Genomic DNA, 22032 nt, shown 5'->3' on the forward strand with positions numbered 1-22032 from the left:
CCAAAGGGCGAGTGGGGGCAAAGGGGAGGCATGTAAACACTCCCTGAAATCCATCATTCTTGACAGGCAATTAACTAATGTACACACACACGCACACACACACACGCTTTTCTCTCACCCTTTGCTGCTCATTTAGTATCACAGGAAAAATCCACATTAGGGAGTAAATGGGCCTGTAAAATTATAGTTGAGATAAATTGAACTTAAGGAAGCTCAAAGCTGAACAGTAGCAGAAAAACCCAAACATAAATATACATGAGGTACTCCCTCTCTCTCTCTATATATATATATATATTCTAATATAATAACAGCCTTAGTCAGTCTGTCTGTCCATAATGCTCTGGGCCAACTGCAAATGCACGGCCAAGAGGACAGGCAGCAATTGGCTGGCCTGGGCACAACTCTGCATCGCTGCTCAGTGCAGGAGGTAGAGGTGGGTGGGGACCAGGGAGCTGCCATGCCGCAGCACACTGACAACAGCCGGCAGGGAGGGGAAGGGGGGCAGAGGAGGGAAGTGGGAAGGGGAGTGGGGGTGGTGCTGCCATTGCCGGGGGAAAGGCAGGGGGGGCTTGGGATGAGGCTAGGTTGGGCTGATCCCAGCAGGGGGGCAGGCTGCGCTGAGGCTGGGCCACAGGAGACCAGTGGCTCCTCCAGGGCCGTGGGTGGATGGGTAGGTCCAGCTACTCCCCCATGCCACATCCCTGGATAAGCCACTGGGCTCTGACTGCCCCATGACCCGGCCCAGCTGGGACCCCATTCCTGGTGAATGGGACCCTGGCTGGGTTGGGTCATGGGACACTTAGAGCCCAGCGGCTCTTCCAGAGGTGCAGCACCTGAAAACCAAAGAGGCAGCATGTGGCTCCCCCCAGTCTGTGCATGGGGCAAGGGTGGGCTGCAGCCTCTGCTCCCTGCCTCATTGCTGCTCCTTTGACAGCGGTGCAGAATGGCGCCATGCGAGTTCCGGCACTGGGCAGGTCAGGCAGCAAAGCACATGTGTGTGGCACCTGACACTGTGTGGCGTGGGGCACTGTGTGTGGGTGTGGCTATGTGGCTGCAGCGTATGGCACTGTGCCCGCATGTGTGGCACTGTGTGAGTGGCATGTGGCTCAGTGCGTGGCATGTGGCTTGGGTGCATGGTGGGTGGGTGTGTGTGTGTCGCTGTGTGGTGAGTGGCACTGTGTAGCACATGGTGCTGTGTGTGGCATGTGGCACACACCTAGATGTATGCATGCGTGCGGCTGGGTGTGTGTGGCATGTGGCTACATGTGCGAGTGTGGGGCTGAGTGTGTGACGTGGGGGGGGGCATGGGGCCAAACAGAGCAAGGGGGGAGGGTTTGCATGCAGTTGGATGCAGAGTGGTGGCAGCATGGGCCAGTGGGTAGCAGCGTTCCGTGCCAGCCACATTCCTGTCATTCTTGATGGGCAATTTGCTAGGACATATATATATATATGCGCCTGCATGTGATGGAAACACAAAGCTGAACAGTAGCAAAAAAACCCCAAACCTAAGTATATATGAGATACTATAAATACATACAAGGTACTAGTACCTGATATATATTTCTGTTTGGGGATTTCTTGCTACTGTTCAGCTTTGTCTTTCCATCATGTTCAGTTTATCATCTCAACTATAATTTTACAGGCCGTTTAGTCCCTAACATGGATTTTTCCTGTGATAGTATAGAGAAAGAAAAGTGAAAATGCACAGTATGTAATAGTTTCTGCACACCAACTTTCCTCATTAAAAATTTCACACAATTTCTGCAACTGGCATTACATGCCATTGCATTGTACTTCTGTCCTCGTGAAGGTGTACATTTGATTAATTCTATATTCAATGTAGGTTTTAAATATTGTGTGGTAAATAATATATGCTGCTGGAAATGAAATGGTCACATTTTTTTCACAGGACCTCTTGCTTAATTTTTGCCTAGGACAGACAATTATGGCTAAAGTAGTTGCCATCCAACAGTTTTTGTTGTCCCTGACTAGGGTTTTCCGTGGTGATGTCATCATCGTGTCCAAGTGTTTTATGAACACTGATGAATTTCTCTTCCCAACAGACCAATTGTATCCCTATTGTACACAAGGAGTTCGTAGACATGCAGAGACCCACAGATACAATTATCCAAAAACAGCCACTCATCCCTGTTGAGAAGTCTAGGGCTTGATTTTTCTGAGCTCCTGATTCATTTTACAGCACATGCTATGTTCAGAATGGAGCTCCCATTCTCCATTGCAAGGGCTCTGGTCAATCTGATCTGGGACATTTAAAAGTGAGTGCCCCCAAAATACAGAACACACATATTGGGTCAATAGGTTGCATATTAGGAGGGACTTTCCCACTATTTAAGTGGGTAAGCATCAGAACAGGCTAACCGGAGAAGTTTTTGAATCTCTATCCTTGGAAGTTTTTAAGACCAGGTTAGACAAACACTTAGCTGGGTTGGTTTACTCATGGCAAATTCTACTTCGGGCAGGGGGTTGGGACTGGTTAACCTGCTGAGGTCTCTTTTGGATCTATGATTCTATGATCATTTATTAGAGGTTTTTCTTACATGACTTACCAAGCCTCACCTACAGGCTCTCTGGCAGAGGAAGGGGTTGGCACTGGATTTATGACCCAGATAGATACTCTGTGTGGCAGAATGCTACCTGTCTCTCCCCAAAAACTCTGTTCTATGACAGTGTGGTTAACATGGGCCCTGCAGAGGGCAGACAACCCATTTCTTTAGGGAACCTGAGTTTGAGACATTCCTAAGGGAAGGAGGAAACCTGCTCCCTCTTCCTAAGTGACATCACCTGCCCGGGTGAGAGGCACACGCTCCCTATTCTTCTAAGCAATGCCAACCTGGCCGGGAGGGGGCTAGAGACCCTGCCAGTTTGCCTGGCAACCAGTGATGCATTTCCAATGGGTCCACTGGCAGCCAACAGGTGCTGGCCTCCATTGGACCAGGTAAATGAGGTCGTAAGGGCTATATAAGTGAAGAACTGCTCAGGAGGAGGGTTGTAGCCATGAGGAAAACTCAGAGAGAAGAGCTGGGCCATCTGAAACTTGCTCCCTCTCTTGAAACTCATGATCAATGAACAGCCTGCCTCCAGGGAGAATCTCCACCTGCCTCTGGCTGATGCTCATAAGTAAGCTACCTGAGATCTAACTAGATATATAGCTTCAAGTAACTCAGATGCATGATCAAAGGCTACCCCTGTTTGCTCTAAGGGATTTCTCCGATACTGCTCAACCCTTATTGGGAGTGGGTCTAGATTAGGCCTTGGGGTCCCCGCCTCGGTTCGGCTGCCTAAGGGAGACCACTATTGGTGCTTCATACTGAGGGGAGCACCTCAAGTTCTTGAAGTGAGTCACGTACCCTCGAGGGCTACTAGACCTGTGTTTCCCAAGGGACACAGAGCCAGGATCACGCCAGACCATGGGTGGTGGCGGCACTACCCCCAGGCTAGTGGGTGTGCTCCAGGAAGGGGGTCGGCTAGATGTGGGCTGCCCCCAGGGAGGCACTCGGAGCCTGGAAGGTGGTTGGGAGCAGAGAGGTGGGTGGCTCAGTGCAGGAGCACCATCTACTGGCCCACCACACCCAACCCCTCAGACTGACCACAACCTCGCCATTTGTTAATAGGCAAATTGTATTGCTACACAGTGATAGCAGATAAGAATAAGGCAAACACCTCTGTATCTACCAGTCCCAGGGTTCACAGTCATGGTACATCTGGCCAGTACACAAGCTTCACTCTGAAGTTCTCTCTTGAATGTGAGATGTCAGCAGCCCAAAGGTTGGAAGCTGAGGACCCCCCACCACGGGGTGGATAAGACAGGCTGGTGGTATGCCCTCTGTTCATGGTGGCCTCAGGTTCCCTTCCTAGGGACCCTTTGCTGCTCTGAAATCCCCTCTTTTTGTATCTTTCACCCCCTCTGATGAGACTTCATTTTTGGGCATCGGTGATTGGTCCCTGGTCATTGTGTTGCCCACGTTCTGTCCTGTCAGCATGTGGAATTTCCCAGCCTGTTTCTGCTTGCCTGTCAGACACAGCGGGCCTTGAAGAAACTGTCACAGACATGCTTTTAGAAATCAATAATCCTTGCCGTTGCCCTGGACCATTGTTCTAATGGATATCTACTTTACCTACAAGCCAGTTCCCACAAGCAAACCACTGAATACCATTTTCTAGCCATCAGAAGGGATAGAAGCTGATTTTCTAGGGTAACATCAACTGCGCTACACAGAAAGCAGCCCTTTCTCTTCTTGCCACTGTCTGCCTCATTTACTACATACTTTACAACGTTTCCCACAATAATGGATGAGTTTACATGACTCCTTCATTTTACCGCCCGGATTTGTTCATACAGCAGCGCCCTCCTTTACACCAAATGAAGCAAGTTTCCTGGGGAAAAAGTCTAGGCTGCATATTTAAAGGCTGAATCAAACTGCAGGAGCACAAGGCTCCTAAAGGTTATGTAAGGAAGCTGAATGCTTGTATTGCCTCACGTCTGAGCACTCAACTTTCCAACTTCTTTTTCTTTTAAGATTTTTTTTTCCTTTTAATATAATGCAGCTATGACTGACTAACAATTTATTGAAGGGTTTTTTAGAAGGTTGAAGTTCAATTTAGCATGGTACATGGTGGGGTAGCTTGATTCTTTGTTTCAAAAGGATACCGAGAGTTTTTTCATGATTTAAAAATAAAATTCTCCCCTTCACTTTACTTTACAGGGATAATCTCCTCAAAGTGTAAATCAAACTCTTCACTAAAGTTTCTTCTTCTGCTATTTCTTTGTGCTTGTGCTACTTTGCTACTGTCTGCAGGCCCATGGGTGCTGGGCTTTGAACAGTGTCCAGTTATCATATCATAGCATGGCTTTGAATGCTGGGCAGGTAGCAGCAGCATATATTTATTTCATAGATTCATAGACATTAGGGCTGGAAGGGACCTCAGAAGATCATTGAGTCCAGCCCCCTGCCCAAAGGGCAGGAAGTCAGCTGGGGTCATAGGATATTTAGAAGTGAAGGGCATCAGAACTTTTTGAAAATGGGGAGAAGTGTTAAGCATTGCACTCCAGCATGCTGCTGATACCACACATGCTCTCACCTGCTGCCTCTCCAGCTTTCTAAAGCCTTTCTGTTGTTTATTTTATCTATCTAGCTATAACATGCACACTGCTCTTCCACACCGCTCATCCTTACAGGTCTGGTATTGGCTGATCTTTGGGAATCTTGCTTCTCAGTCAGTGGCTTAAGCTCTCAATGGACATCACAAAAGGCAGACAGGGTTAGTGAATAGCGTTGAAAAATGGATACCAATCTAAAGCACGTACACGCACACACACACACACTTGTATATATGCATATATGTGCTTTAGATTGCAATCCATTTTTCAACACTATTCACTAATTCTGACTGGCTTTTGTGATGTCCACTGAGAGCTTAACCTACTGACTGAGAAGCAACGTTCCCAAAGATCAGCATTGCTAGTGGGAGAAGCATTTCATTGACCAAATCCTGGAGCTTCAAATTGTGATATGCTGAAAGGAGACGGAATAAATTTGGCTGATGGGGCCGATGCAATCATCATCATAAAGCTTTAATTGGCCAGACCTATCGATGTCAATTCAAAGCTTACAATGGGGTCTCTTTTGGAGCCATGGTGAATTGCTCCACCTTGTTTAAAACATGCCATTTGTTCAGTCACACTAAGTGTCTGTGACTGTACCTGGAAACCTGAATTTTACTTAGTGGTACATTCAAAATACTCAACAAGCAAATCTTCTATAAATGGCAGCTTTATAGGCCACAATCAATTGTCTGATCTTTGTACAGGAAAACTACTTTTTTTTATTTCAGTTCAACACATCCTATATAGGAGTTTATTTTGATGGGAGACTGTATTTAGAAGTGCCGTGAACCATTTGAGATTTGAAAGGTTGAAAACATTATCCTCCTGGTATGCTTTGCTTTGAGAGGTTTTTGGTTGGGAGCCAGGTCTAAGCTTCCTTGATCTCAATTGGGCAATTTCACCTCCAAAACTTTACAGAAAGCAGCCACGAACATGGGCCCTGGTTTTGCTTTCAGATGCACAAGCTTAATTCTCCTGCTTATAATGAGACTCCCAAGAGTGCTTTCCAAGGCATGTCTTACCTTGACAAGTAAAAATGAAGACTAAAACTAAATGCTATGGGAAAGTTTACCAAAGCAAAAAGAAAAATCAAAGGGGTATGATAGAAGGAAAGAGTACTTATCGAGTAGATCAGAACAAGGGAGGGATTGTGTCATTCACAACTCTCCCCCTACCCTCACACTAGGAGCACTGCCATTTGGAGATGGTGGTGTAACTGTGACTATGCACTACTGTGTTATAAAGATACTGTAGCAGAGACCCTAACCAGGATCTAGCATTAGATCTTGCCCAAACACAGACATTGTCATTGTTTAAGAAAAGTCACAAATGAGGGTCCTTGATGAAAAAGGAAATGCTTGGTGGTGGCTTGTCAAGCTTATTTACAAATCTTGGCTAGGGACGGGAATTACACATAAGCCGGCATAAGTGATCAGAAACTGGTTCAAATCTGTAATGTAACAAGTTCAGTACACATATGCTGCTTTCAAAATGGCTGAAACCAGTTTAAGATAAACCTGGATGGATATAGTAGTAGACTCAACTAATTGAGGTTAAATTGGTTTATTGAATTTCTGTCCCAGATCCTCTCCAGAATCAAGTCAACTCTCAGTCCACCAGCATCCCAGGATGCTTTGCACCTCCCCTAAAAAGTGCTCCCCCCCACATCACAGGGTGCACAGCTTAGCCTTGGTTCAAGCTGTCTGCTCCAGCTGAGCAGGGAGGTGTAGTCTAGTGCCTTGGGCTACTACAGGCAAAGAGCTGCATTTCTGGAATCAAAAGTGAATGTCTGTTCATTTGCTTATCGGTTCAATCTATGTAGCTTAGACTAACCTGTGAAGATTGAATCAATTCAGCCTTGGGCTTTTTTGACTGTCTGTATTTAGCCATAACACACAAATGTTATTCTCATATTTTTTAAGTCAGTTTGCTCCTGGGAATACTCTGCTCAGGGACCTAAATTCTAGCCCCAGCTTCAACCCCGATACATTATAGGCACTTTTACACGTGCTTCAGTGGTGGAGGTGAGGTGTGCTTTAATTAAAGTGGCTCCGAGATCCACTTCAATTAAAAGTGCCACAAATCTCCTGCATCAGTGCCCCTATGCTTAAAAATGGTGGTGGGGGCACTTGAACTAAAGTATGTTCGATGAACTTTACTTCAAGCACCCCACCATCATTTTCATGTGTGGGGATGCTGATTCAGGAGAAGCAGGAGGCTAGTGAGTGAGGTACTTGCTATGTTCCAACACGCTGGAATTTCAGTGCATTAGAGCAGCCTCCGCGCTCGTGCATAGGTGCTCTCTCTGACCTCAGCTATGTGACTTTACTGCCCGCTCCCAGTTCTCCTATTTTAACTGTTTACATTGAGTGCCCTTCGGGCCAGGAGTCCCTTTATGCAAAACAGCTTTCACAGAATTGGTTCTAATTCGCACTTTGGTAACTCAAAAAACCATCTGGCCCTCACTCTTTACCCACAATACATAACTCCATTACACTTGAGAAGGTGTTCTAACAAGGGCTGCATCACTTTCTACTAAAAGTTACTTCTACTAAATGACTCTTTCACTGATTAAGCCTTCTCTTTGCCTTCTGACAGACAAAAGTTGCCTAACAAAACATTATTGATTGCATATGCGCTTAGGTAGGCTTAAAGGTAGATGAGGAGTGAATGCAGGGACATATCTGTTCTCACACAAGTCTGAACTCTTCTCTTGTCCAGGCATTTGTTTTCAAATATTCAGTGTTGTTCATGTGTATGCACATACCTTTCCTGCAGAAACACTCAAAGGAAGATGGTCTTCTGGAAGAAGCGGAAGAGGAAGAGAACTGAATTCCACGTATTTGGGGATCTGTTAATCTCCTAAATCAAGAATTGTTCAAAGGGAGGCCACTTGTGTAGAATCAGCATCCTGTCATTAGAGAAAGAAAAGAAAAAAAAAAACAACATCAGTATTCCATCCGTCTATTTCTCTCTCTCTCACACACACACACACACACACACACACACACACAGTCTAGGTGAAGAATTACATGGCAATAAATTATTCTCCTATTGTGCGTGCACACTCAAGAGGAAGAAACAAATTGCAGCTCATGTCAGAAAACAACAGTCTCAGTTTAAAACGTACCAATCCTAGCACCATATCGGCAGGTAAAATATTTTTATTTGTCAGTACGTTATTTTCTTTAAAACAGACGCATGAGAAAATGTGCTTTGGGGAGAGAATTGGCGCACAGTTAGCATCGTCAGTGGTATTTCTGCTTCCAATTAAGGGGGTGAGAATAACGGGAAAAAGTAAGACATCACTCTTTACTAATAAACATCAAAGCAAGGAAAAATATTTTTGGCGAAAACTTTGCCAAAAACAGGCAGTTTTGGGATAGGGCAAAACTTTTTGTGAACTGGGGTCATATCAGGTTACTAGTTTTGGACAAAGAAAAGGAGTGTGTGGGTGGGGGGGATTTTGAAAAGGTAAAAATAATTTGTTTCACTGTTGTTGGAGCACAATGTTTCATTTTCCCTTTTGAAACGCATTTTTGTCTCAAAGTAAAAAAGAAACCTTGAGTCAACTCGAAACAAAGCTCTATTCTTTAGGCACCTCTGTTGAGCATCTGCAGCTCCATTGCCTTCAAAGGAAGTAGAGGCCATAAGTCCAACCAAATTGAGTTTAAGAAAAGTTATTAGCCAAACCTCATGTCCGATCAGGGACTCCTCATTTATACAAAGCTAACCTTTCTGTACGTGGCTTGGAGTCACTGAGAGGCTAGTAAGAAACAGTTTACAATCATATTCTTTTATGCAGCCAGAAACATTTATATAATGTTTTATATAAAAAATGAATGTTTTAATAAAATGAATGTTTTTAACTGTTGAACCATCTTCAGAAAGAAGTGTAAATGACAAGAGAGAAATTAAACCTCAAGCCTTGAAATCTCCTGTATATTTTTTCCTCCCACTGTATCCCATTAATTTTTAAACTAGGGTAAAGATGAACTTACTCTGTTTTGGCAATGTTGATTTGCAAATTCTTCTGAGAGAACAGTCTAAGGATACAAGTAGGAAAGAAAAAATGCCCTGCCATGTTGGGACTTGGGGCAATGGGATGCTGCCTGATATTTAATATAAATCCATAACAAATGCAACTCCATTTGCTCACCAGTTGCAATGGTTTCAATTTTGTCAAGGGTATTTTCAAGATCTCTTAACAAATGGGCTATACATTCTGAACTGTCACACGCTGGTATTAAAATGTTCTGAATACTATCAATAGGAAAGTTCCCTTAAATATTATTATATCCACCAGATTGACCAATTAATAGTTTTTACAGCCCCTAAGGTCTTGACTCCACATAGAAATTGAATTGGTTTAATTTAAGTCATTTTTGGTTAGGGACAGACATTACACATAAACCAATTTAAGGGATCACAAACTGGTTTAAACCTGTAACAGAACAGATGTTTAATGCACATAAACCAGTTTCAAGATGGCCAAAACCAGTTTGAGATAAACCTTGTTGAATGTAGTGTCAGACTAAACTGGATTTGGCTCAAACCGGTTCATGCAATGTCTGTCCCAGATCCCTTGCTGGAATGGGTAAAATGACAGAGGCTAGCTGCTCTGGAAGTGTCAGTCAGCAGAGTTCTATGTTGAGCCAGGCAGAAAAAAATCCTCAAAACCATTTTTGATAGAAAATGCCCTATGATTATGAGAAAACAGATTGGTTTCATGAATTCTTATCAAATTTGACAAAACTCCTCTTTGAAAAATATGTTATAAAATACATCTCCAACATCTCATTTAAATATTTTTAGACAAAATATTTGTTCATATGAGAACTCTTTGAAGTGTTTTTATTAAAAATGTTGAAACTAAAATGAAATGCATATACTGTAGTAAAATGATGCATTTTAATTGACCCCTTATTTTTTTGGAATTTTGTCATGAGAAGCAGTTCATAAATGCTTTTTATTTACCCTGACTTAGGATAAAAGATCTGTTTTCTGAACATCTCATTTGTTGAGTTTACCAGCTTGACTGATAATAGAAAATCAGATCTGCACTTGTTTGGCAGTGTCTGTGGTCTTTGATAATGAAGGACAGCTTTAGAGAAGTGCCCAGCCAGGGATTGATAACAGTGTTCATCTCCTCTAACTCGGTGCTCACCACCTCATTAAGAAAACAACACAGGGACATTACCAGCTACCTGTTGATTCTCCCTTTGTCCGGTCTGCCACAGCATGCACCACAGCCAGCACGTGGTCTGCTAGCTAATGCTGTGTGTCTGCGTAAGGGATGGCAGAATCCCTGCTTAGCAGGGAGTGGCAAAGGGGAAGCCAGACAGATGCCTATAGTCTCTGCCAAGCTCCAATCAGGGAGCAGAGGGGAGGGGCCAGCCCTGCTGTCCAGCAGAGAGCCCCACCTAGCCCAAAGAGCATGCTAGGATGCTGGGGGTGTCTGATTTACCTTAAACCAGCAAGGGGTCTGGGACAGACATTGCATGAACCAGTTTGATCCAAATCTGCTAAGTCTGATACTGCATTCAACCAGGTTTATTTCAAACCCATTTCAGCCATTTTCAAACTGGTTTAAGTGCACTGAACATCTGTTCTGTTACAGGTTTAAACCAGTTTGTGATCCCTTAAACTGGTTTATGTGTAATGTCTGTCCCTAGCCTTACAGCCTTGAATATAACATGAATGCCTGGACAAAATTGTTTAAAACAAATGACAACATACACAGGGCATTTCTTCTTCTCTCTCCCCACCCATTTCCTTGAAGGGAATGTGGCCTTGTTCTTGGTGTTTTGATGTTTTAGTGGAAATGGAATTTGTGGCAAATCTGCTTAACAGCAATAAATAGATAGTTCTTCTTCCCTTTGTGTAAGCATAGATGCTGGCTCTGTGACATCAGTGGAGTAGGCTGTGAATGAAGCATGACATAAAAAATCCTTGCCAATTGCACAGAGAGAATACAGAGAGCGCCCTATCATTTATTATATTGCAACATAATGTTATATGCTATATAGAGACGAAGAAGCCATTAGGACTTTGAAACCTTCCACATCACATACACCTTCCCCTTTGTATGATTTCCTTCACTACATCAACCCCTTTTTCCATCACTAGTTTGAAGTATTAGAAAGTAAACTTTAGCCATTTTCCAGTAACCTACTCCCTCCCTTTAACTCAACAGAAATAAAGAATTTACATCAGTGTAAACCCTGAATAGGGCCCCCCTTGTGTTTATTCTCATTTCTTTCCCCCCGCCCCCAGTATAAACAACAGGAGAATCAAGTCCAAGCCCAAAGATTTATATGAAACCTTATATATGAGTCTATATAGAGAGGCAGGTGTGTAATATATAACACATACACAAAAGGTGTAGGTGTTTAGCCTTTGCATATTTTTGTTCCTTTTTCTACTTCACTTGCTGAGACTTGATACTGTGCCTTGAAACTGTTGCATCTCAACTCAAGATAGAACAAAGTAAAATGAGTAAAAAAAAAAAAAAAATCCTCTCTCTAATCACTCCCCAAGTGTTCCAAGCATGGAAAAAAGTTCTAGTAACAAAATGTTTTAAACCAAATAAAATATATGGTTCTCTTTTTTTACAGAACAAACTAAATAAAGATGAAGTCTGTTTCCTGCTGCAAAAGAGCTCTTCCTAAGCACCTACATAAAGTAGGAATTATACAACAGGATGGTGTTTCTTTGTTCAAACTTCAACCAAGGTTCACAGTGAAAAAAAAGAGTTTGCTTAGCAAGAGCGCAGATGATGGAAAGGATTGTTACTCCCCCTTAGTCATTCCTAGCTCTCCCTGCTGCTGAAGACTAGGTTCTAATTGTCAATCATGATTAGTTACCTAAGCTCCCAAGTCACAGGTGGCTGATCTCCTCTCCAGTCCCAGCAGCAGCAAAGGTCATTTCTAGCTGCCCAAAACAGTTTCAACAGAAGCTTCACACCTTCATTGCACCAGGCAAAAAGCAAAATCCTGTTAGCGCGATACTGGCAAGGAAACGTGCAACGGAGGACTACAGTTAACCCGGTATTACTCATGCAATAGCCTGATAGCATTATGATGGCAGACAGTACTACCTGCAGCTGTCAACACAATGCTGGGTGGTGGGAAATAACTTAGCAACCTCTATGGTGGCAATGGCTTTGGAGACCAAGCAACTTTGGGGGGAGGTACGAGTCTTTATCCCTGGTGGAGGAAACGCTACCGAATGGCAGATGCCATGGCAGAATGGACTGGGCTCTCCAGCCTTAGTTGGCAACCAGTCCACAAGTGGAGCCCTGAAAGGCAGATGGAGTTAAGATCTTCTTCACACCAGCAGCTCCTGCGGTCAAGCTGGCTTCAAATGTACTAGTCTCTACCTTTCCTTTGGGATTAGCCAGCTAGCCTGAGAGGGGGTCATTGATTGGGCAGCTCAAGCGCCTCCATATAAACTGCCCAGGGACACAAGAGCCATAACTGAGTGCACATTCAGCAGGACAACGAAAAGACAAAATGCCTTGGATGCCCCTGCCCCATTAGGTTATATTTTACTATGGTACTCTCCAAGGGAAAATGGTAGGGGAAGCAGTGGTGAAATCAACTTATCCCAGAATTCTGTGCAGTGATGAGCATCTCTTACAAATTCAGGATTCAGACTGCTGCACTGATGCAATGAGCTATAAAGGAACATGCCTGGGTTTAAATATTAATTGCTTTGCTAAACAGAGAGCAAACTGACCACGCGATGAAGGATGAATATGCAACAAATCAAACCAAGGCTTAACAAAACAAGGAATCAAGCATATGGGCTCCCCACTCTGCCTAGAAGACACTGTTCAGCCTCTTTAACATAATTTGTTGGTACCCTTTATGCCAGTTACTGGAGATGTGCAGTAACTGGGATATTTCTGCTTAGGGGATATTTTTTTAAAAGAGGTTTCTATGCTGAACTGGAATTAAAACAAAGCATCTTTTGAAATGAATGTTTTCATTTGGAGTCAACTGAAATGTTCCTTCACAATTCCAATTTGTTTTCCATTACAGCTTACATTATAAAAAATAAATAAATAAATAAATAAATATTCTACGTGAAGCATTGAAAAGGTTGGATCCAAAAGTTTCAATATTAAATGCCTTGTTTTGGGTTCTTTTAGATGAAGTTTCACTGAGTGTGAAAATTTTTATTTCTACAAAATGTTTTTCAAAGGAAAAAAACATTGCGTCCGATCATTTTAAACTACCCTTACTTCTAATGTGCTTCTTACATGGTGTTCTAATGTTAATTCATGTAGAGTTTTAAGGCCTTTTAAGACTGTGGAGTTTGTCCACTGCCGTTCAATACTATCAAAGTCTTGTCTGGAATAATGTTTGAACATGTCCTTCAGTGAAAGAACTCTTTTTTCAAGTTTGGGCTCTTGACTTAGGCTTTCTTTCACCAAAGGAATGTGCAACTCAGGGCTGCCTTAACAAGCTTTCCTATTTATAAAAGCTTTAACTTCTTGCAACCTAAACAAGAGGAGAAAAAGGCAAGGAAAAGAAAGGGGGAAATATTGGACCCTGGTCCTGGAAGAAATTTCAACCCAGAGGACATGAGTGTGAGTGTGAAGGGAGATTTACAAGTTTCATCTCAACACAAGTAGGATTCCGTTTGCCAAGGTTAGCTGACACAAGCACAAAAATGGAGCAGCAATCAATTTGTCTCCAAGAAGGTCAACTGTGCCTTTGAGATGATGGAACTTGTTTTATCATCCAACTTTTAAAATATCTACACAGATCAAGACATGCTGTTAACCTATAAAATAATACTGAGTTTGAAATTTTAAGAGGATACACACACTATAATATATATATATAAATATATAATTTGAAGTGAAAATAAAGCATGTAGTTGGCTAAACGTTTTTTTCCAAAGAGGCCATGCTACCTAGAAGAAGTTCGACTGAAATATTCCAAGCCTTTTTTTACTGTTGCAAATAAACATTTAAAAATGGAGACCACTGCTTGCATGTGTAGTCTAACCAATGTGATAACCATTAATTGAAATCAGTGGAATAGTGCCCAGACACATTTTACATCAAGCGACTGACTGGTGCTCTCCGTGTATGGGGCAGGGGTCTCTGTGTGTATAAAATTGAGATTCGTACCAACTGGCAGCCTGATGAAACAAACCTGGGAATTTTTCCACCGATTTCAATTATTTCTACCTGAAATCTTGGCCTCATAGAAGACAGAGTCAAAACTAGCATGGATTTGATTGCAACCAGGATTTCATCCTTTGGATAAGTTTCCTAGAAGTAAAATGACAGCCTTAAAATATCCTCAAAGCTTTCAGCAGAGGTTTTTCTTCAAAATATACCAGTTGACAACTTTTTGGCAGCCATTGGTATGGTTTTGTGGTATAATTTTATTCCCATTAACTATAAGAAAAAAAAAATACAACAAATAAAACTATACCAAAGAGTAGGGGTGTGCAAAGCAGGCAATATTCAATTCAGATTTGGCTGAATTCAGGGGACAGTGATTTTGTGATTCAGATCACCGTCCCGATTTGATTCGGCTGAACCTAAATCTGAAGATTCAATTCTGATTCAGAGAATCAGCGATTTGGACATAGACAAAGCTTTATATGCTTTTTCTACATACCTTGAGGTCCCAGGCACAACTCATGAATGCTGAGCTGGTGGGGTGGATGGGGCACCTCACAGGAGCACGGGGGGCTCTCCAGTGTGCTCAGCGGCAGACCCAGAAATGGACCGCAAAATGCATAACAAAATGAATAGCATCTTCAATGCCTTGTTTCTCTAGTATTGTTCCAGACATTCACTAGCACAAGAAATTTACCCTGTGGGCAGGCAAGAGTTCAAGAAGGCACCACTTAAGAGAAGTAACAGAATCTAAGGGAAAAATTACAGGACTCCAGAGACCTCATGCATATTCTCAGTTCTGCTACTGACCCACCGGGTCAACTGAGCCAAGTTGTTTCACTTCCCTCGGCTTCAGTTTCCCCAGCTATAACAAAGAAAAAGATTGCGACTCCCTTTGTAAAATGGAAAAGTGCTATATAAAAAGGCAGGGATCATGATGAAGTGCTACTTATTCTAAGGCATATCATCATGGCCTTCTGCACGAAAGTGAACCAAGCCCTGATGAGTTCACCACCTGCATTCCCTCAGGTTTGGTCTTCATTCTTCATATTTCCCAAAGAACACCAGTCCAGTGAAAATAATGCATGAGAGGAAAGTGTCACACTCCTTAGCAGTCCTAGAGTCTATATTCTCCTCTCTATATTTTAGCTGCTCATTTTTATTAACACTGTCCAAATACAGCTTTCCTTTTTTCCTCCAAATACAGCTTTGGAATATGTGAACTGTTTTGTCACTGCTAAGTATACAGTACAAGGACCAACCTACCCCCTGTTGCTTCTCACATTCAGTGGCTTAAAAGCAATGAAAAACTGGTTCTGACTATTTTAAGTGTAGCAACGTAGCTAAAATTGGATTATATTGGCTCCCAAAAAAGTGGTATCTGGTATTGGCCTCCAGGGAAACTATTCATATGCTTTTGTACTTTCAGGAACAGGGCTTACAACCAAATATATGCACATATAATTTAAACAGACTGCAATCATAACCTCATGTACAAATGGTATGTTAGGAGCAACCAGCAGATGACACCAAGGTGGGGGGAGCAGTAGATACGCTGGAGGGTAGGGCTAGGATTAAGAGAGACCTCAACAAACTGGAGGATTGGACCAAAAGAAATCTCATGAGGTTCAACAAGGACAAGTGCAAAGTCCTGCACTTAGGACAGAACAGTCCCATGCTCCGGTACAGGCTGGGGACTGACTGGCTGGGCAGCAGCTCTGCAGAAAAGGACCTGGGGGTTACAATGGACAAGAAGCTGAATATGACCCAGAAAGTGTGCCTTTGTTGCCAAGGTGGCTAACAGCACACTGGGCTGCTTGGTAGAAGTGCTGCCAACAGATTGAGGGAAGTGATTCTTCCCTCTATTCAGCACTGGTGAGGTCACATCTGGAGTAGTGTCCAGTTTTACTCCCATCCCCCAGCTACAGAAAGGATGTGGGACAACTGGAGAGAGCCCCGCAGAGAGTAATGAAAAGAGTTAGGGGGCTGGGGCACATCACTTATAGGGAGAGGCTCAGGGAACTGGTCTTATTTCATCTGGAGAAGGGCAGAGTGAGAAGAGATTTGATAGCAGCCTTCAACTCCCAGAAGGGTGGTTGCAAAGAGGATGGAGCCGGACTGTTCTCAGCAGTGGAAGATGACAGAACAAGGAGCAATGGTTTCAAGTTGCAACAAGGGAATTTGAGGTTAGATATTAGGAAAAACTCTTTCACAAGGAGGGTAGTAAGGCACTAGAACAGGCTACCCAGAGATGTTGTGGACCCTGCATCCTTGGAGGTTTTTAAGACCTGGCTATACAAAGACTTGGGTAGGATGATTTAGTTGGGGCTGGTCCTACTTTGAGCAAGGGGTTGAACTAAATGACCTCCTGAGATCCCTCCCAACCCTAATTTTCTATGGTTCTATGACATGGCTGGGAAAGAAGCTAACTGGGTCATGCATTCAACGCAAACAGACAGATGACGTGCACAGTACATCTACTGTCTTGTATGTCCTGCCATTCACATCAGTGTTTCAAAATTAGGCACCTCTTGCGCTCTATACTTTGGTACAGATCTTCAAAAGCTCACAGCATTCTCATTTAAGCATCAAGCAGCTCTAATTTGGGCAACTAAATAAGATGCATTTGCTTTGCAAAAAAAAACAACAACAAAAAACAGGCGCGTAGCATATAAGCTTCGTTAAAGAACAAAAGGGTCTACTGGAAGGGACGCAGCTCTGACAGTGTTTTTTTTCCCCATTACTTTGTTGTCAACTCATGGATTTTGGAGTTACGTGCTGATACTCTTTATATAATTGGCCTTCTGACCTCACCAGAGAGAAATCATTAAGCAAACACTGCATTTACCAACCAAATCATTCTGTACACATTTAAATGTGTCAATCCCTGACAATCTTCACCCCAGGGTACTCAAGGAACTGGCGAGCATCATAGCCCAGCCTCTAGCGCGGATCTTTGAAAACTCTTGGCGCTCTGGTGTAGTGCCCGAAGACTGGAAGAAGGCCAATGTGGTGCCTATCTTCAACAAAGGGAGGAAAGTGGATCCAGCTAACTATAGGCCCATTAGCCTGACTTCTATCCCAGGGAAGATCTTAGAAAAGTTTATTAAGGAGGCCATCCTTAATGGACTGGCCAACGCCAACATCTTAAGGGATAGCCAGCACGGGTTTGTTGCGGGTAGGTCTTGCTTGACCAATCTCATTTCCTTCTACGACCAGGTGACCTATCACCTGGACTAGGGAGAATAGACTGATGTCATATATCTTGACTTCAAAAAAGCCTTCGATCTGGTGTCCCATGATCGTCTCTTGGAGAAACTGGCCAATTGTCGCCATGGGTCCTCCATGATCCACTGGCTGGAAAATTGGCTCCGCGGTCGGACCCAGAGGGTAGTAATTGATGGAAGTCACTCATCATGGTGTCCTGTGACCAGTGGGGTCCCCCAGGGCTCTGTCCTTGGACCCATACTGTTCAACATCTTCATTAATGATGAGGACACTGGAGTCAGAAGCGGACTGGCCAAGTTCGCAGATGACACCAAACTTTGGGGCAAAGCATCCACGCCAGAAGACAGGCGGATGATCCAGGGTGACCTGGACAGGCTCAGCAAGTGGGCGGACGAGAATCTGATGGTGTTCAACGCCGATAAATGCAAGGTTCTCCACCTTGGGGAAAAAAAACCTGCAGCATCCTTATAGGCTCGGCAGTGCTTTGTTGGCTAGCACTATGCAAGACAGAGACTTGGGGGTCATCATTGACCACAAGATGAACATGAGCCTGCAATGCGATGCTGCGGCTAGTAAAGTGACCAAAACGCTGGCTTGCATCCATAGATGCTTCTCAAGCAAATCCCGGGACGTCATTCTCCCCCTGTACTCGGCCTTAGTGAGGCCGCAGCTGGAGTACTACGTCCAGTTTTGGGCTCCACAATTCAAAAAGGATGTAGAGAAGCTTGAGAGAGTCCAGAGAAGAGCCACGAGCATGATCAGAGGTCAGGGAAGCAGACCCTACGATGACAGGCTGAGAGCCCTGGGGCTCTTTAGCCTGGAAAAGCGCAGGCTCAGGGGTGATCTGATGGCCACCTACAAGTTTATCAGGGGTGACCACCAGTATCTGGGGGAATGTTTGTTCACCAGAGCACCCCAAGTGATGACGAGGTCGAATGGTCACAAACTACTTCAAGATCGTTTCAGGCTGGACATAAGGAAGAATTTCTTTACTTTCCGAGCCCCCAAGGTCTGGAACAGCCTGCCACCGGAGGTCGTTCAAGCGCCTTCATTGAATACCTTCAAGATGAAACTGGATGCTCATCTTGCTGGGATCCTATGACCCCAGCTGACTTCCTGCCTTTTGGGTGGGGGGCTGGACTCAATCTTCCGAGGTCCCTTCCAGCCCTAATGTCTATGAAATCTATGAAATACTTACTCAAGCTGTATGTTGAATAAGCATCTCCTTTATAGAAAAGCTCCACTGAATTGCATAAGCTTATAATCTAAATGTCCTGTGAAGTGAGATCTTCATTCCCTGACTTTTCCTCACTCCTTAAAAAGAATGGCATGGGCTCAGCCTAAGAGAGGTGCATGGATGTCCTCCAAGCATCTCCCTCAAATGCTCCAGCATAAAGAAACATCGGGGGAGGAGTTTTCAGCGGGCCGGACAGCAGAGATTTCAGGCAGCCACGAGGACTGAAGGTCAGCTCAAGGGGAGAACTCTTAGATGGGCTCTGTCATCTGTGCTGGTGTCTCTCTCAGCCCATAAGGAAGCCCAAGATCATAAAAGCTCCGCGATTGCTCTACATCACCACAGATCCTGGTTTGCCCTTGGTTATGTGCTTTATGCTGTTTTTCTAAGTGGTGCAGCACTGAATCAAACCCCTGGGCTCAGAGAGAACAAAGTTGGTGAATGGCTTTGTAGGCTTCAAGAACAGAATACACCATATGCTATTACAATCTACAGGGTGGCTCCAAAACCCATTTAAAAAGGTGGCAGTAAGGAAAATATTATATTTTAGAGGGTATTCCCAATTAGTGTTGAATCTGAAAGTTGAACACATGAGAGCCATTCAATTTGGATAGCCATGATCATGCAGTAATTTTATTTGGTCTTTTAAAACGATCTCTAACAGGAAAGCAATTTTGGCTAGTTCCACCAGTAGTCAATAAAGAAAGATTTTACTGTGCTATTGAAGGAGAACAATAGAAACGTCCATCACCATTATGTGTAAGCAAACAGACCACGTATGCTGCATAAGCTATCAGAAAGTGAAGGACAACTTGAAACAGTAAGGCTAGTGCAAACTAGAATAAACTGGTTTCATCAGCTCTAAGTTACTCAGTAAGGGAAATTTAAATTAGCAGCTAGTGGCGATTAGTGATTGGTGAAGCTGTTGCTGTTATGATATCATCATGTTTCCCATATCATGCTTTGTGTAATTCGAGAAGTGCAACAGGCAATCTCCCCGCGGGGCAGTTGTCTGTTCAGAACGCATTCTTTAATAAATCAAGTCTTTAAACTTATGTTGTGGTTCGTCTGAGCCTCTGCCCAACGGACCTGGGGACTTAGATTTTCCCCCAACACTATAAACAATGCTGAAAAAAAAACATTTCTACTTAAAATCAGCCACTGCCCACACTGTGATTCCTTGACTATTTGCTGGGACAAAAGCCATCACAAGAAACAAAGAACAATAAGGAATTGAACTTGATTGATTGTGTACATTATAAGAATGAGAGGATGATTTGGTAGCTGAAGCTGTGCATTTGGGCCCATAATAGCTGGGCTCATTTCCTAATCCAGCCACTGACCTCCTGTTTTACCAAAACAATTTATTTAGCATCTGATCCAAATTATCTTACCAACATACCTCACCTTTGATGAACTGTTAGCCTCAAATAAGACTACTAATATGCTTAGTGTTAAACACATGCTTAAACACCTTTCTAAATTGAAGTCCTTAAGTGCTCCATGCCTCAGTTTCCCATGATTGATACAATAAGCCACCCTGCTGTGTGCACGCTCTGTATGAACTAACTGCTTCCCTGCAATGCTAAGTGAGCACCCTGAGCTGCTCTCTCTCGTGGCCGTGCTCATTACCCCATGCTCAGGGCCACTCAGAAGAGGCTTAGCTGCCTTATTTCCAGCACTTGGCATGTGTGGGTGGGGGGCTTCATGCTTTCCATGCATGCTCCTCAAAAACTAACAGCATGGAAATAAATCAGGCATATCCTGTGCCTGTTGTGGCCCCAGTCAGGAAAGCTCAAATGCACACATGATTTCACTGGTACTACTTATCCCATTGATCCCGATACTACTCACAACCAAGCATATGCATAATTCATTGGAGGATCTGTACAAGAAAAGACCTGTGTCTAAGACTCTTAGATGTTAAGGCTACACCTCCAAGATAATAGAGACCAAAGCTTTTTTACACAATCATTTTGGCCTCAGCCCCATGACTTACCGTTGAAATACAGGGCCAAAGGTCTGCTTCTTTCCAAGACCTGAAGAAGGGCGATTTGTGGCCAAAAGGTTGTCACATCTCTCTGCCAGCTACACAGATGGCTTAATAAAAGATACCACAATTCAGACATTTCCTGGACCGTAATAGCTACAGTAAGACTCCAGCCCTATTAGTTGTACTATAGAAATTATTTCCCCAAGGTGTGCAGTCTTGATTTGAAAACAGCAACTGGTGAAGAACACACTGCACCTCCAGGTGAATGGCAACCTAGCCCCTTCAATAAAAACCCATTATTTCTCATCTTGAACCTATATTTTTTGCTCAGTAAAAAGCAATCTGTTTTCAGGAAACCCACAAAGACACTTATGGAACAGAGTCAATTCACCTCTTAAGGTTTTCTCCAGCAAACTAAACAGACAACTTCTTCTGTCAGTCATTATTTTGGAATATTTCCCAGATCTCAAGTCACTCTTAATTTTTCTTCTGTCTTCTCCAGCATGTCAATATAGACACCAGAACTGGACAATTCATTCTAGTAATGGGCTTGCCTGAATTGTATACTATGTCCATGCACCTGTTTATCTTCTTAGGATAATATCTGGAGAGCAGGAAGCATCTCTTACTATAGGTTTGGACAATGTATCTTGACCTCACCCAGGTCCTCCAGATGCTAGTGTACTAAGTCACATAATGTGAGGAGTCACCCAAGGTAGCTGATCACCTGAATTAAGACAGAGGTCATTTCTGCATAGCTCTTGAGAAAGCAGAACTTGAATTAAAATGTTGAACTGAGATGAATAAATTGCCACTTTGAGAGAAAGCACCAGATATAAAACTCTTGAAGGATATGACCATCCCACAAGCATTCAGAAAGCAAGCTTATTTGCAGCATGCTATCATCTTAAAATAATGTCAAATACCAGTTCCAGCTACAAAAAAAGGCTTAAAGTAGATGGGAAGTTTTGTATTTCCCTGGTGTTCAAAAAGAAGATGAAAGTAAAGATCTGAATTCATGGAAACTGTATGCCAAAGTTTTTAATGAGTTGTCTTATTATTATTGCAAACAGCAACTTCAATGATCAAGCTAGGAAAAATAAGAGCAGGTATTTCTGCAAAATGAGAGTGAATGACTAGCGCTTTGAATCGAATTGTAAATAGTTTCTATAGTGCATTTATAACCGTGTCAACAATAAACCCACAAACTCAGAATGATCTAGGCTTCAATTTGGGATTCCTATCAGTTAAATCTTAATGCAACAAATACCTAAAACAACTGCATATTTTGCACTAATGTGTTTTCC

At 43.2% G+C, this 22032-nt stretch overlaps 1 pseudogene; it reads right to left on the minus strand.

Annotated features, from left to right (window-relative positions):
- LOC132244246 (leucine-rich repeat transmembrane neuronal protein 4-like) overlaps window positions 1-20825 on the minus strand; it is a 99124-nt pseudogene extending 78299 nt beyond the window's left edge.
- Window positions 20826-22032: the final 1207 nt, after the last annotated feature.

Source organism: Alligator mississippiensis, chromosome 11 (assembly GCF_030867095.1).
Source record: "Alligator mississippiensis isolate rAllMis1 chromosome 11, rAllMis1, whole genome shotgun sequence".
Taxonomy (NCBI): domain Eukaryota; kingdom Metazoa; phylum Chordata; order Crocodylia; family Alligatoridae; genus Alligator; species Alligator mississippiensis.